General features: G+C 41.7%; 1 protein-coding gene across 7 annotated transcripts in view; it reads left to right on the top strand.

Annotated features, from left to right (window-relative positions):
- LRRTM4 (leucine rich repeat transmembrane neuronal 4) overlaps window positions 1–17,454 on the top strand; it is a 964,988-nt gene that overhangs the window by 448,307 nt on the left and 499,227 nt on the right. The gene's annotated exons all lie outside the window — the stretch shown is intronic.

Genomic DNA, 17,454 nt, shown 5'->3' with positions numbered 1-17,454 from the left:
GCTTTATCGCTCTCCTTCATTTTTATGGGTAATGAAAAACAGTTTAATACTATTATGTTGATCAGATAGTGTTTAAAAACTCACTAGGGTCTGAAAGAAAGGCCTGAATAAATTGTGAGACTTAGCTTGTGGATGGCTCTGTCCCAGGAGGATTTTTAATTCCAGACTGTAAATCACAAATGGTGCTTTAGAATATTTAATGTTGTACATAATTCTGAGCCAGAGTCTCTCCTGTGCCAAGATGTGTTCCACCAGGAGACTATTGGGGGGCACATGAGGGAGCCAACTGCAGGACCCCAATTTTCAGCCCTGTGCAGCTCCAGCCCCAGCCTCGGGGTTTAGGTTAGAGCATCCTACTCATGAATGCAACAATGATTTGACCATGCCTCCTTCCCACCACACTCCCTACGCTGGGCCTGGAAAGTAGGGTTAGCTGTGCCAGCTTTATGGAAGATTACTTCTCTATTGTAGGAGGGTGGGAGCGATTTTTTTCCCTGGCCAATTGTGGCAAGATTCCAGTTGCTTTGTGAAGAAACCACACTGAGGGAGAATATCTTTCTCTCTCTCTCTATCTCTCTGCAAATCCCTGTTACCCACCTATAGATGCACAAAATACCAAATCTACCTGGCACGTGGCTACTTCTAACAGTGTTATGAGTGGTAGCTGTTGCTGATGTGACTCAGCGGTGATATTTATTGTAATGGGCTATATAAACTAGTCCTAATTACTCCTCAGATTGTTCCATGCCAGTCAGCTCGTTTCCTTTAGGCAACATGGCAGAAGTGGGTCTTCAGGAGGGAATTGAATGCAAAGTAACCTGTCTGTCTAGGTTCTTAGATTGCAAGTTCTAGGGACCAAATATCAAATGTATTTAGGCACTTAAAGATGCAGAAGGTGCCTAGTCGATTTTTGGAATACCTAACAAGTTAGGTGCTTAACTCCCAGGAGTCTCCGGTGCCTAACCTACTTAAGTGCCTCTGGAAATCTCACTGAGTATCTACATCTTTAGGTGCTTAAATATCTGCATAATTAGCTCTGAGTGCCTATATTAACTGAGGCTATTGGGTATTAATGGTGTGCCAAAGTGTTTGACACTGTAGAAGCCGGTGGAAGTTGCATCTATTCATGCCACGGTTGAATTTGGCACAGCACATCTTAGCAATATCCCCACAGCTGTAATTAAAACTCATTCATCACCAATAGCATCTGAAGTTTCAGAATTGGTAGCTCTGCTTTCCCTTGGAAATCCTTAAATAAAGTAATAAGTGAAAGGGAGACGTTACCCTTCCTATTACGGTGCTTTGTAATTTAGAATTTCATCCTATAATATGAATAATTTATTTTTATGACAGCTTTAGCTAAAAATGCAAGTGTAAATGTCAACATTTTAATAAACCTTTGTGGCACAACACCTAGGAAATGGAAAATAGTATCACAGAGACTTCTGAAAACTTTATTACATAATTAAAGAATAAGAATCAAACGGCAATGGAATTAAAATGTACCATTTTATAGGAACACCATTACAAGTGTATGTTACTATAATTAAAGACAACCTAGCGTGGTCTTTCATAGTTCATATTTTTAATAGCCCTTAGGGAAAGACGCCAGATTGCCGCTGAGGACTGAAGTACTTTACCCACGCAAGTCCTCTACATACAGCATGGAAAATGGCAATGCAACTTTTCCTGCCAAAGTGTGTTCTCCCTTACTTTAGGGGACCATTTCCAGGGTAAGAGGGTAGATCATTCTCAGTTCATAATGAGGTCGTGACCTTCCATAAGGCGGTTCTGCAGACCAGATGATAATGGCGCCTTCTGGCCATAGAAACTCTTCATCTATAAAGGGTGCCTTTTTGTGATTCTGGCTTTTGGCAACATGGAAAACTGGGCTGCTGAAAAGCCATTAGATAGACAAGAACTTGTGGTTAATGTGGGCTGGGTTTCACCTACAGACGAACAACAAGGAAATTCTCGGCCATGGAGTCCCTCATGAGCAATGGCTAATATTTTTTTAAATGCTTAGGGAAAATGGATTTTTGCCCTTATTCAGGAAAGATGGAGTCTATGAGAAATATGCAGCTGAACAGTTTTCACTAAGTGTGGAACGCTGTCACAGGTTAAATCTACAGCATATGCGCTCTGTGGGTAAAATCCTATCCTTCCTTACACCTGCGCAACCGCATGGAAGTCAGTAGGCCACATTGCAGACAGCAACCACTTTGAAGTCATTGAGCCAACTCGGCCCTCGGTTATACAGATGTGACTCCCCCTGAAAACAGGGGTTGTATCCATCTGTCAGAACACTTGACCTTCATACAAGTAGCCCTTTCTCTCATGGGGCCAGGTTCCTATCCCATCTCTCATGCCAATTAGCAGCTGTCTCTGTAATTAGTTCTACTGATTTCAGTGGGACTGCGTGCGGCGTTGGGTGCTAGTCAATGTGACTAAAGAGATCAGAATCTAGTTTGAGTGGTAGCCGTGTTTGTCTGTATCAACAAAAACAACGAGGAGTCCTTGTGGCACCTTAGAGACTAACAAATTTATTTGGGCATAAGCTTTTGTGGGCTAGAACCCACTTGATCAGACGCATGGAGTGGAAAATACAGGAGCAGGTATAAATACATGAAAAGATGGGAGTTGCCTTATCAAGTGTGAGGTCAGTCAAATGAGACAATTCAATTAACAGTAGGATACCAAGGGAGGAAAAATAACTTTTGTAGTGGTAATGAGAGTGGCCCATTTCAAACAGTTGACAAGAATGTGTAACAGTAGGGGGAAATTAGGTTTAGGTTTTGTAATGACCCAACCACGCCCAGTCTTTATTCAGGCCTAATGTGATGGTTTTTGTTGAAGAATTGCCACTTTTAGGTCTGTTATTGAGTGACCAGGGAGATTGAAGTGTTCTCCTACTGGTTTTTGAATGTTATAATTCCTGATGTCAGATTTGTGTCCATTTATTCTTTTGCGTAGAGACTGTCCAGTTTGGCCAATGTACATGGCAGAGGGGCATTGCTGGCACATGATGGCATATATCACATTGGTAGAGGTGCAGGTGAACGAGCCCCTGATGGTGTGGCTGATGTGATTAGGTCCTATGATGGTGTCCCTTGAACAGATATGTGGACAGCGTTGGCACTGGGGTTTGTTGCAGGGTTTGATTTCTGGGTTGGTGTTTTTGTTGTGTGGTGTGTAGTTGCTGGTGAGTATTGGCTTTAGGTTGGGGGGCTGTCTGTAAGCAAGGATTGGCCTATCTCCCAAGGTCTGTGAGAGTGAGAATCTAGTTGAAGCCACTGATTTCAATGGCTCTACTCATATAAGTCAAGGTGTATTTGGCCAAGTAAGAGTTCCAGAACTAGGTCTCTTAATTTCTGTGTATTTGTATGTATGGAACTGAGGACACAATTTTTGCCTTACATGCAAAAGCTACATCCCCTGAATCTCTAGTCGACAAAAAGCTTCGCAAACTTAAGTGAAACATATTTCAGGATGTGATTTAGGTCAGATTTTAGTGATAGATTTCAAAAGAGAAGTTTCTGTTAGTAAAACCCTCTTTCAGTCTCCATAAATCTTTCATGAGGTAGCTCCTGTCTAATTTATTTGGCATGCATTAGCATACAATTAACCCAAGTAACTTCAAGTATGGCACAAAAAATAATAATAGGACATAGAATGAATACTGATTCAACCAACATTCTCATCATGGACAGTTGCAATAGTTACACCATTTATTTCATTACAATATGTCCATAAATACAAATTAATGGTGCTTGCCTTGAGCGGTATACAGAACTCTGCACTGTTTGCACTTAGTCAGTAGCACACCATTGCATTGTAACAAATATGTGGCCCCTTCAGGTGACTCTAAGAGCCTCTCAGTGCCAACTGGCAAGAGGGTCACAAAAATATCCTGATCCTGGTATGTACTTTCTGATTCAATAGAGAATATCATGTGACGTCTTTAAATAAAAACAGGTTCGCACTGGTCATTAATGTCATGGTAAAATGTATTTACGGATACGATGTTAGGAGTTTGTATACTGCAAATATGTTCCTAAAGTCTCTATCAAGGCAGAGCTGACAAAAAGGTTTTCTGTCAGACAAAATATCTTTAATCACCTGTCTTTCTGGCATGTAAATTAGATCCTGTAAGTTAGCACAAAGGAGAGTCATTTACACACAAAGCCATTGGGGAAAATGGAATCAACAAGGAGGCAGCACACTGGAGAATAAGGTCATCCTGACCCTGAGGTATAGACAAGGAACTTGGGGGAATATCAGTAGAAGGCAAGAAAGACACACCTTTATCCTTGACCTAGGACGTAATCGGGCAGTGCAATTATATTCATGAAAACAGGATCACAGTCAACCTTGGTTGAGAAGCTGCAAAGGATATTTGGGTGAGATAGACTTCTTTAAGCAGAAGGCTAGCCTATTAAATTTAATCTCTAGGAATAAAGTGGAGATTTTGTTTTATAGGTAGCCCTTTTGTTTCCATTATCCTTTTTCACTGTTACTTAAATCTTGAACCTTTGGTAATAAGCTTATTGTTGTTTTCGCTTTTAATATATCTCTGTTCTGTGGGATTATACTAGGAGCTGACTCTGAGTTGAATCATTCAAGCTGGTGTGTCTACTGTTCTTTTGGGGACAGCAGACCTGGTATGACTGTGAGTGTTCAGTGGATAAGGGACTGGGCACTATAGGAACTGCTTCAAGGGGGCTTGGGGAGTGGGGCGCACCTATTTTTAACCTGCAGGGCAAAGGAAGGGCTGGCATAGTCCAGAAGAGAGGGCTTGGTTGGCTAACAGGCTGGAGGTGTCGGGGAGCTGACACTTAGTTACGCACAAGCATGTATCTCTCACTGAAGACAGGAGGAGAACAAGGTGATTCTCCATCTTGGGTACCCCAAGAACTCTCAGATTTTGATCTTCAAAGTTGTGTTACTGGAATCTCAGAAGGGGAGATGCAAAAGAAAGGGGGATTAAACTCATATCGTTGTGTCCAAAACCCACCTATTCAGCTAAAGGAGACTATCCATTAGTGAGCAGCGATATGAGGCTTAAGACATGCAACCGAGCAGGACTGATTATATCCTGTAGAGAGCAATGCTACATTCTCTGGTCAGTTCATTACAGGTTTCCATGTAGAAGATGATTGTGAAGAGTTTGTGTTATTTTTTCAAGTTTGTTAAAAACGTTTGGGGGGGGCATTGTAAAGTAGAATAATAGTTTCATCTTGTGAGTATGTGATTTGGATAAAATTCCTGGTGTTGGTGAAGGATTAGCTATTTAGATAAGCAAAACTAGAGATGGTGAGGTTTGGGTCCAGGTCTTGTTTTGGTTAGGCTGAGCTTTGGAGTCTGGATTTGAAAATGAACCAGTGTCAACGTTCGGTTTTGATGGTACCTGAACCTCGTGAGATTTCAATTCCAAGTGGCGCATATGTCACATGATGAGCTCTATATACAAGAAGTCCACTTATTTTGAAGTAAACAAGATCCAATGGCACTTTTTTGAAAAAGAAGGAAGGTTCGCCTGATGTTATGGCCAAATTCCCACTTAAGAATCTTCATTCTGCCTAACATAATTCGCCACTCTAGTTTCCACTGTGTGTAGTTGCCACTAAAAAGTCAACATTTGCCTACTATGATATATGAGATCTATCTATTCTTTTTCTAGGGCATGGAACACAAATGCCACAGTGAGCAAATGTTAAGTTTCCAGTGGTGGCTATAGTTTGGTTTTCTTCCATTTTTGTCCTAAACTAGACTTCAGCCCAGGGCAGAAAAGTCAAATAAAATGGGGCCATTTAAGATCCAGGTACTTACTTTGGAAAAGAAAATAAATAAGAGTCTGGCAGGTTATTTCATCTGCTTTATGTAAACTGGTATGTTTTGAAAAAGGAGAAGTTGCCATGACAAGATCAATCATTCTCAGACAGGCAGTCACCATTTGATGAATATTTAAGAATGACAGTCACAATGGAAATGCTTGTGAATGTACAGTGCGCTGGACATGGAATTTTAAAACACACACGTCAAAATGTTAAAAAATCAATACCAGGGCTGTCGCTGATCTAAATGAAACAGCCCGTAGGTGACAAGCTTAAAATGGAACTCATCTGTAAAAATGGTAGGAATTCAGCATTGTTTCTCTACTCGCCTCCTTTTGAGCAAAACATGAAACTTGAGGACCTAAGCACATGCGGTCAGAGGACTTTTTACAATGGCCACGCATGAGTTCCCATGCCAGTTTTTAAAAGCGGAGGTGCATTAGCTCAGATGTTCTGCAACAAACGTTGATGTGTAAAAATAGATTCTGGCTACCTAAAATTCTCCCTGTGCTGTCAATTCCATGATGCAGGTAGCTGCATTTAAATTAATAGCTGAAACAATTCTGCTTTCTATAAAACCCTGCATGATTGATCTACATATACTGAAATTCAGTGTTTCTGAATGAAAGGTGACATATAAGCCAGATGTTGTTGTTTCTGGTTTGGTAGTTTTTCTGTTGATTCAGATGCCATGGAAAGGGATTACAGAGACAGGGTGGACCCAACTTCCTGAGGGACCCACATGGCTACAACATGACTGCAAACAATATGTAAAGTGATTAGTTTACAAAACCATTAAACCCCTGATTCAGCCTTGTTACTTAAGCACATGCCTAACTCTAAGCATGTTAGTGATCCTATTCAAATTTATTTAGTGAATAGGGCCTTGACTTAAATGGGGCTATTTGCATTCTTTAAATTAGCCATGTACATAAGTGTTGAACCTTGTTGAATTGGAGCCTGTCTTATGAACCACCTGCTAGAGGATATTAGTGAACTCTCTAACGAAAACACTACCATGGATGTGCATAAGTGCGTTTAAGGGAAAGCAGAGCCTATGGTTTACCCCTGCATAATTCATATATGCATAATGTACGATATGTATATCCTATGCACGACCACTTCCCAGTTTGTCAGAGTGGTAGCTGCACACTGGAGTCTCAAAGGTCAGAGTCTTTGCTACAGCCATTGTGTAATTTATCCAACTAATTTAATTTTTTTTTTTTAAGGTTATTGAAGTAACTAGACAAATCAGTGAGAATTGTTAACAACAAATTTCACAGTGAAATATACAATCTGAAATTCATTCTCAATGCCACATTCAAACATCTGAGCTAAAAGTTTGATTTATGGAGTGAAATTCACCCCTATACAGCGGGCCAACAGAAAGCGTATGCACCACTGATGTCCTCAGAGCAGGGTTTAAATGAGAGTTAAGTGGTGCATGTGTACTCCTCTTGTTTTGTGTGTTGTTTGTTTTGCCGTTGAGAAGCTGGTCCACAAAGGACAAAAATCATGCCTTCTAGCTAATGGAGTTACTCCTTTAGCTTAAGTGGTAGAGTGAGTGGTCTTGATTCTTCACTAGCCTAGCAGTGTAAAAGGGCCCAGAGTGGGCGCGAATATAATTTTCTCCTGATTTAACTGCCAGGGTCATGTAACGTGGCCTTAGTGTAAATGAGAAGCAGCGCTGGCGGTTTCCAGGTTCGATTGCTGCTGGAGACACATGGGAGGATGCTGTTATATATCGTTAAGGCAGCTTAGATGAATTTGCCTTGCTGTGGTAGCTTCAGCACACCCCGTGCACTGCAGTTGAGATTACAGCGCTCTATGTCTCAGTAATGGCATCAAAGCAACTCTTATGCTGCCTTCATGGTAGGCCTTATTTCACCCTCTGTGAGTATTCATGCTAATCAAACTTTAGTGCTTGACTGTTGAAAGGTAACACAAGTGAAAAGGGTTGAAAACACAGTCAAATAAGAATTTTCTGTTGAATGCAAAGCAAAATTCAGTGTTTTTTACACTGTTTTCTCCGCTCTGCTTCCTTTAAAGGGATATTGCCTCTATGGTACTGGCATATGTCCCATTTAAGAAACAGGGTACGCTGAACAAACACAAATTTGCTCTTCGCTTCTAGTGACGGATTCCTTTTTAATCAGAGGTTTTATAAACCTTTGATTGCACAGCTCTATAAGTATTTTTGACATGGTGTTCTCCTGAGGTCTCTATTACCAGGGCTCATATTTAGAATTTCAGAACGTAAGTACACAGTGAAACAAATTACCATCTAATCTCGCCTCAGAATGCTATCAGAATAAAGTATCATTCAAGATATATATATATATATATATATAAGAAATACAGACACGTACTTATAGTAAAAGGGGCATTTCTTTTGTACAGTCTTTGAGAGACATGCATGCCCGATGTAACTCTGTTGATGACGACAATCATTCTAAGAATGTATTTGGCACAATAATTTTTACTGTTGAGAGTTAGGAGTGAAATGTAAAAACATTTGCAGTCAGATGCTAGTGAAGCCTCGGCTCTGGCATAGAAAAGCAGACTTGTTTGAGACAGTGTGGCCTAGTGGATATAACACTTGACTGGATCTTACAAGAATTTAGATTCTGTTCCTGGATCTGATATAGATTTGGTGTGTGACATTTGGTAAGTCACGTCCCCTCCCTCTATCTCAGCTTCTCCATTTGTAAAATAGGGGTAATGGTACTGACGTCCTTTGTAAAGCGTTTGAAATCTATGGAAGAAAAGTGCTGTATGAGAACTAGATATTACTATTTCTTATGATTTGGAAAATGGAATTTTGATACCATAGGAAATTTTGACATTGCAATATCCAAATTGGAATGAAAAGTCAAAATATTAAAACATTTTGCACAACAAAAAAAGCCAAGAAGTGTTGCATCAAAAAACTGTTAACATGAAAATTGTCAACATTTTCAATTGAAATGAAAATTGTCATTGTGAATTGACCGATTGACGTTAAATCTTGAAGCTATGTCAGATAGGGTTGCCAACCCTCCCGGTTTTGCCGGGAGTCTACCGAAATCGGGTTCTATCTCCTGGAGGCTACTGAAGCCAAACTGGGACATTTTTAGGCCACTAAAAATCTGGCGGAGCAGTGGGGCTAAGCCTGCCCTGGCCCCGCGCCACTCCAAGAAGTGGCCATCATGTCCCTGCAGCCCCTGTGTGTGTGTGTGGCGGGGGTCTCCACGCGCTGCCAGCACCCCAAGCGCCAACTCCATTGCTTCCATTGGCCGGCAACTGTGGCCAATGGGAGCTCCGGGAGTGGAGCCTGCCTTAGCTTCTCTGTGCCTCTGCCCGGGAGCCGCGTGAGGTAAGCAGGGTTGGGGGGCTCCACACACTGCTCCTGGAAGAGGCCAGCATGTCCCTGCTGCCCCGGGGGGGTGGGGGTGGGGTGGAGGGCAGGAGACTATGTGTGCTGTTCCTGCCTGAAGGCACCACCCCTGCAGCTCTCATGGGCCCCGCAGGGTTATGTCAGTCACTTCTGGAGGTGGTGCAGGGCCAGGTCAGGCAGGGAGCCTGCCTTAGCCCCTCTGCGCTGCCAACCAGGAGCCTCCCAAGGTAACTGCCGCCCAGCTCGAGCCAACACCCCGCACCCCTTCCCTCACCACAACCCCCTGCCCCAGCCCTGAGCACCCTCATGCATCCCAAACTCCATCCCATACCCCAACCCCCTACCCCGGCCCAGTGAAAGTGAGTAAGGGTGGGGGAGAGCGAGTGACAGAGGGAGGAGGGATCGAGTGAGTGGGGCGGGGCCTTGGAGAAGGGAGGGGCAGGGGCAGGGCCTCAGGGAAAGGGCAGGGCAAGTGTGTTTGGGCTTGTGTGGTTAGGCAGTTGGCCACCCTAATATCAGACCAAGAGGAGAGTTTATCCGATTAATTCTTCTGAAACCAAGTATTGGAAAATTTCTGTCTTCAATCCATTTTTCAAATGTGATGAGTTGGTTGTGCAGTATTAGGCCAGTAAAAGTCTGGTAATGATTACGCAATCAGTGATTCTGCCACTCTTTTTTCTTTTCTGCCAGGGATTGGTTGCCAGCAGGGGAAGACTGTATAGAAAGTTAGAAGCACTACTGAGCGGGTAGCTCACAGGGGCTTGAGTATCTGAGTTGTGGAGGCAGCTTGGGATGGTGTGTAATGACGCACACCAGGCATTAGATCCTTAACTAAAATTCCTTCAGCAGTTGCCTCAGCAGTGATACATCAGGCAGGCTACCAGGCAAAGTTGAAAGACAAAGGCAGGTATCACAGAACTCCAGGGTCTCAGGAGAGGATGAATATTATTAAATAAGTCTACAGCTATGGGAAAATAGTGTATCCCTACCCGGTCCCCCATACCACACACTCCTCCCTGGACATATTTATAACCCAAAAATAAGAAGCCATATTTGCTCTACCTTCTGATGAGCACAAACTTCCTTTCATATTTTTCAGTAAACGTGTGATCAAATGCAGAAGTCAGGTTAAAAAAGAGTCCTAAAGTTGTGTTTGCAAGCAATATTTGGTGGCAATGATATGTTTAAATACTCCCCCCCACTGTAACCAGTGATGGTCATCTGTTGCTAATCATTAAACTTTTTGTCCATATTTCAAATGGAACAATTACCAGCAGTAATTTGATGAATGCTATTCTAAATTTATGGGTTGATCTTGCAGGCTGACTTTTGGATGCCTTACAGCATTTTGCACATTAGTAGAACAATGACACTGCATGGACGAGACGTTCAGAAACTATGGGCTAAACGTCTTTAAAATGTTGGATAGAGAAATGTAACATTACCTGAGAAATTATCACACAGTCACATATATATTTTTGGACCTTCAGATGGGAAGATTGATTCACACTCCAGCTAGCTCTCTTATTATTTATGATAGTTCCCAGCCAAGGTCTGGGACACAGTGTTGCGATCTGTACAATACAAACACCAACTGATGGAGAGAGAGTCTCTGCCTTGAAGAGCTTACAATCTATGGTAGACCAAGTGTTTGTGTGTGTGTGTGAGAGAGAGAATTATTATCCCTATTTTCCAAATGCGGAATAAGCTTAAGCGATTTGTCCAAGATCATCCCACAGCCAGGAACTGAATTAAGCTGTCCTGAGCCCTATTCCTGTTTCTTAATCATAAGAATATCCTTCCTGTCAAAGAACGATATTCATGGTTCTGACTCAGAAGTCCATGGTAAATTCAGCAAAGCATGTAAACAAGTGCTTATAGTGAAATATGTGCTTAAGAGCCATGTGGGAGAGAGATGGACTTAAACTTGTGTGTACATACCTTGCTGACTGGGAACCCATGTAAACTGAGCCTGAAACTGACATCTGTAGGTTTTGTGCTCGAAAAGCACTGATGGAAAGCTGGTATAAAGTGAGCTGCCTTTCCTTTCGGAATTAAGGTTTTAGATGGGCATAGATCTTTTATAAAGCATTGCATTGCTGACAGAAATTCTCTGAAGAATAATTAAATCATAAAAAAAAGTACCCAGAGCTGCTGCTATTGTCATGAATTATCTGGCAGCACTAATTAAAACAAAGAGAGGTTGAATACCACAGATAAATGAGAAGCAAAGGCTTCTTTATGATAAAATGAGAAGTAGTATTTCTCTTCTCTGACAATGCTATGTAAGTTAAGATACATCAGCCTGTGTAGAGCAGCACGGGAGGAATGAAGATAGAAAATGACCATAGGAACAAATTTTGTAACAGCAAAAGGAATTAGAAATTAAATCAATTCTCAATACTTCAGATGAATGAAAGATACAATTGCTTTGTCTGAGAGTGAGGGAGCTGCTGCATGAATAGTGAAGGAACATTGTATATTAGTGTCAACAGCCAAGAGTTATAAACTGTGTTGTAAAGAAAATAGTTGAAGCAGGACAAATTACATGGAGCCAAAGTGCCACTGCTTTCAGTGGATGTATCACAAAATGACAAGCATGTGATGGGTGAACCTTAAAGGCTAGAGATACAGAAAAAAATTAGTTCAAGTGATATAATTTAGATCTGGATTTTGAAATTCCCAAAATTCAGGTTGGTTCAGATCCACTGTTTTGATTCAACCCCATCTTTAGCTGTAGCGGCTGGTTCAGTTCAGATCCAAAAGTTTAGATGAATATTTGAACCTCTTTCCAACCACTGAAGCCTCTTGAGCATACAAAATTGGGCCTTAAATCTTGAGTTCTCTGTCTCTCCCAGCTCTTGTTTAGAAATACATCAAAACAAAATGTGCTGCAGCAAATGAATGTAAAAAGAAGGGAGGGAGGACTATATCTCATAGAATATCAGGGTTGGAAGGGACCACAGGAGGTCATCTACTCCAACCCCTGCTCAAAGCAGGACCGACACCAACTAAATCATCCCAGCCAGGGCTTTGTCAACTTGGCCTTAAAAACCTCTAAGGAAGGAGATTCCACCACCTCCCTAGGTAACACCCATTCCAGTGCTTCACCACCCTCCTATTGAAATAGTGTTTCCTAATATCTAACCTAAACCTCCCCCACTGCAACTTGAGACCATTACTGCTTGTTCTGTCATCTGCTACCACTGAGAACAGTCTAGATCCATCCTCTTTGGAACCCCCTTTCAGGTAGTTGAAAGCAGCTATCAAATCCCCCCTCATTCTTCTCTTCCGCAGACTAAACAATCCCAGTTCCCTCAGCCTCTCCTCATAACTCATGTGTTCCAGTCCCCTAATCATTTTTGTTGCCCTCCGCAGGGCTCTTTCCAATTTTTCCACATCCTTCTTGTAGTGTGGGGCCCAAAACTGGACACGGTACTCCAGATGAGGCCTCACCAATGTCCAATAGAGGGGAACGATCATGTCCCTCGATCTGCTCGCTATGCCCCTACTTACACAGCCCAAAATGCCGTGAGCCTTTTTGGGAGCAAGGGTACACTGTTGACTCATATCCAGCTTCTCATCAACCGTCACCCCTAGGTCCTTTTCTGAAGAACTGCGGCCTAGCCATTCGGTCCCTAGTCTGTAGTGGTGCATGGGATTCTTCCATCCTAAGTGCAGGACTCTGCACTTCTCCTTGTTGAACCTCATGAGATTTCTTTTGGCGCAATCCTCTAATTTCTAGGTCCCTCTGTATCCTATCCCTTCCCTCCACCGTATCTACTACTCCTCCCCGTTTAGTGTCATCTGCAAACTTGCTGAGGGTGCAGTCCACGCTGTCCTCCAGATCATTAATGAAGCTATTGAACAAAACTGGCCACAGGACCGACCTTTGGGTCACTCTGCTTGATACTGGCTGCCAACTAGACACGGAGCCATTGATCACTACCCGTTGAGCCCGACAATCTAGCCAGCTTTCTATCCACCTTATAGTCCATTCATCCAGCCCATATGTCTTTAACTTGCTGGCAAGAATACTGTGGGAGACCGTGTCAAAAGCTTTGCTAAAGTCAAGGAACAACACGTGTGCTGCTTTCCCCTCAGCCACAGGGCCAGTTATCTCATCATAGAAGGCAATTAGATTAGTCAAGCATGACTTGCCCTTGGTGAATCCATGCTGACTGGTCTGTAATTCCCCGGGTCCTCCTCCTTCCCTTTTTTAAAGATGAGCACTCCATTAGTCTTTTTCCAACCTTTTCTCATCAGCTTTAAATGTCAAAAAGAAAGGTTTGGTTTTGTGTTAGGGTCTGTCTACACTTCAGTCACAGGGATTGCTAGCATCCTGAGCAATGACCCAGGGTTCCAGGCAGACTTGGACAGCCCAAGCTGGAGTCTGGGCTGCTGCAGCTTTGCTACTCCAGAACCTGAGCGAGCTAGATTAAAGCTAGCACTGGCATGTCTACACAAACTTAAACCAATTCGCCCATCCCTCGTTGCTACCAACCAGTTTTTCCCCATGAACTCAGCAACTGATTACCTTGTAAGCTGTTTTACTGAATGTGTATCTTTAATATTTTATTCACATTATTAGTAGTATCGTATTGAGTCACATATAACTTTTTTCAGATTGTCACAACTAAATCGAACAATAATTTCATGATAACATGAGCCACATTAAAGCAGCTCTTGTACTTTAGAAAGGTGCGGGTTGGGCGGAAGCCTGTGTGTGTTTATCTAGATGAAATTTTGCTGATCGAGCTCCTATTTTTCATGTTTCTCTTCTATTGCTGTTAAACTATGCAAAGGATTTTTAAAGAAAACTGTCTATATTTCTTCTGAGGTAATCTGCACCTGAGGCTTATTTCTGTTACAGTGCAAGCTGTTTGGGTCAGCAACAATGATTCACTATGTACAGCATTTAACACTGAACAAAATGCTGAACTCAAACTCAGAACATTAGAATTCCATTCCTGGCTTTGTCACTGACTTGCTGTGTGACTTCAGGCAAGTAACTTCATTTCTCTGTGCTTCTGTTTCCCCTCCTGCCACTTGTCTGTTTAGACTGTAAGCTCTCTAGGGCAGGATTGTCTCTTACTGTATACTTGTACAGTGGTTAGCACAATGGGGCCTTGATCTCAGTTGGAATTGCTTCTGTGTTCTACCACAATAAAATTTAAAGCACCAATGTGGCCTAACCCTGGCTTATAATTTCTCCCCTGGTATTGCAGTTTTGCACTATAAATTCTCCCCAAGCTGTTGCAAGGAGATTTATAATGTTAGAAAATTTCTGATGAGACCAAATTTTTCTCTTAGTTGCCTTGCTGTAAATTGGGAAGACCTTAAAAGAAGTTAATGGGTCTGCATATAGGTGTGTGTTAGTGATAGCAAAATTTGGGACCCTAAAGCCCAATTGTAATTGAACTTTTTTGCTCCACGGTAATGAAAAAATAAAAGCCAGACCCTCTTACTTGCCCCCTCTCCATTACTCTTAGCACCAAATATAAGAGCAGCAAGAACATTCAAAACAGCCTGTATATCACATACTGGATTGTGTTCCATTGCACAGTGGAAACTGGCTTTAATCTATTGAGTATTCAGACATTAAGGATGAGATTTTATGCTGTGCTTTTAAGAGCAGACAGCGAGGTAGCTGCCACTTCTGCTTATGGATGGGGACAGCAGCCATTGTCCCACACGTCTCTTTTTTTAATTTGATCCCAGGCAGAAACTGGAAATATTTCCCCCCCCCCCCCCCCCAATTTTGGTTCAAGTTCAGTTCTAGAAATTGATTGTTTTATTTTGTGAACTAGAGAACTAGCTGGAGAACTTGTCATTTTTTTCTGGACAAGACTCAACTAGAGTCATGCATATTCAGATAATAAAAACATAAAAATAGCCATTTTGGGTCAGACCAATGGTTCATCTAGCCTAGTATCCTGTTTTCTGACGGTGGCCAGTGCCAGGTGATCAGAACAGGACAATTATTGACTGATCCATTCCCTGTCATCCAGTCCCAGCATTTGACAGTCAGACTCTTAGGGACAACGCCAAGCATGGTCCCTGACCATCTTGGCTCACAGCCATTGATGGACCTATTCTCCAGGAACTTGTATACTTCAAAGACAGTTGGTCACCTCAAATGCAGTCCACTGGATTCAGAGTGTATTTGAACAATGATCTTGCTTGGATCACTCTTTCTTTTTTTTTTTTCTTTTTCTTTTTAATTCCTATGTGCAATACTCAGGAAGGCAGACAATTTCTGCTTCTGTATTATCATCCTTTCGGCAATCAGTGCTGCTCTCAGGAGGAGCATTTTTGTGTATGCGTGCATCTGTGTGCACTTGATAGTCCTTGTGAATGTTCAACCAGTCTTAATATGAAAATCAATGGGTCCCAGGGTAGGTATGTCTTCAGTACTAGATCTGTTCCATCTGTAACCTTCAGGCAAAGTACCTTAACATATGAGCAATCTCGTGGCATACAGAGCAGCATTTACTCGGTAATATTGTGTTTGCAGCAGTGGAACTGGTTTTTATTATTATTATTCCATCTCTATCTGCATTCAAATTGTTAATTAATTTTTGTTGAAAAATATTGAAAATTACAATAATATCCTGACAGCAAAATACGAACACTGGGTTCCCCCAGAGAATCGCTCCTGTAGGGATATTCTAGTAATGAATAGAGGCAAGTTCTGCTCTCTCATTAATACATACACAAGGGAGATGAGGTTAGAAAATGGTCTGAACCCTCCTGGCATCACAGGGCAGGATGTGGGACCCTGAAGCTGGCAGGCCTTTATGGAAGAGACTTGAAAAAAAAAATAGAAAATGAGAAACTTTTCTTTGAAATGATCCTATAGAATTTAATAGAAGATTATACCTCTCCCTTACAATCCTATGCAACAGTTGGAAAAAACCTGTAGAAAAGATGTTATTCTCTATTCAGTTCTATAGGTGATGGATCATTGCTATAATATCTTATTTTGTCTGGGATTTTCAAAGAAGCCTAAGGGAATTAAGCACTCAGCTCCCACTGAAATTCAATAGAATTTGGGAGCTTAATTCCCATAGGCAATTTTGAAAAACCCAGCCCTAATTTCTATAGAACACGACTGGCTCCACCACTATTAAATTCAGTGGCTATTTACCACATGACGCTTTAGGAAGGGAGTGTGCGGAGCTGAAGTCGGGTTTCATGGACTTCTATGCACTTTAGCTCAGGCCCTAAATATATATTAACTCCTTTGGATTTGTACTGGTGTAACTGAGAGCAGAACTTGTATTCTCTTGAATACAACTGGGAAGCCATTTCAGGATTGTCTTTAGTGGTTACTCGGCTGAATCTGAGCATACTCTACGTAGCACTTAAATAGGATATTGGCCAAGGATTGTAAATTAAAGTAGAAACTGGCCCAATAAAAATGTTGAGTAATTTTGAAAAGGGCCCAGATGACTTAGGAGCACAAGTGCCATTGGATTTCAGTGGCACTTGGACTCCTAAGACCTGCTCCACCCACAGTTCGTTGCCAATGTAACACTGGTTACAAATGTCATTTTTTACTGATTCGAGTTACACCAGTAACTTCTGGTGTGGGTGGAGTTATACCGATATAAAAGGTGTTATATACCATTATAGCTTATTTTTCTTTCCTTTTCCTTTCCTTGTAGCTATACTGGTATAATTGCATCCATACTAAGGTCTGTACCATTTTAATATACCAATTGTGCGTACAACTCTCTAGTGTAGAAATGGTCTAAGACACTTATATACCGTTGAAAATTCCACTGTCGTTCTTTGTCCTCAGTCTTAAAGGCTGCATGATTCTACGAGTTGTTTCTCCAAATTAAAGAAAAACTTAACAATCATATCTAATAACACTGAGCAAATGCATTTTTGACATTGGTTTTATGTATGGCTTTCCCCATGGTGTCATCTTACTTGTCATCCTAGACAGTTTAGTACTTTGCTTTATTCTTACACCTTTTTTTATGTTGGTGTAATATTAGCCCTCAGATAATTACACAAAGAACATGGGAGAGAGAGAGATTCATACCCTGAGTCACCACTATTTATGGAAGAATCCAGGCCCCAGAGCAATAATTGTGTATTTGTGTCCACAAAATGACTCATAAAATAGGAGAGGTATATAAATATGAGGCATATTAATAAACTTCATCATGCTGTGTGAAACTGGGTTGTTTTTTTATCAGAAGTGCTAATAAAGCTACTCTGGCTGGGAAC

The sequence above is a fragment of the Chelonia mydas genome, chromosome 26 (assembly GCF_015237465.2).
Source record: "Chelonia mydas isolate rCheMyd1 chromosome 26, rCheMyd1.pri.v2, whole genome shotgun sequence".
Lineage (NCBI taxonomy): Eukaryota > Metazoa > Chordata > Testudines > Cheloniidae > Chelonia > Chelonia mydas.
This window is presented reverse-complemented; position numbering and strand designations above follow the sequence as displayed.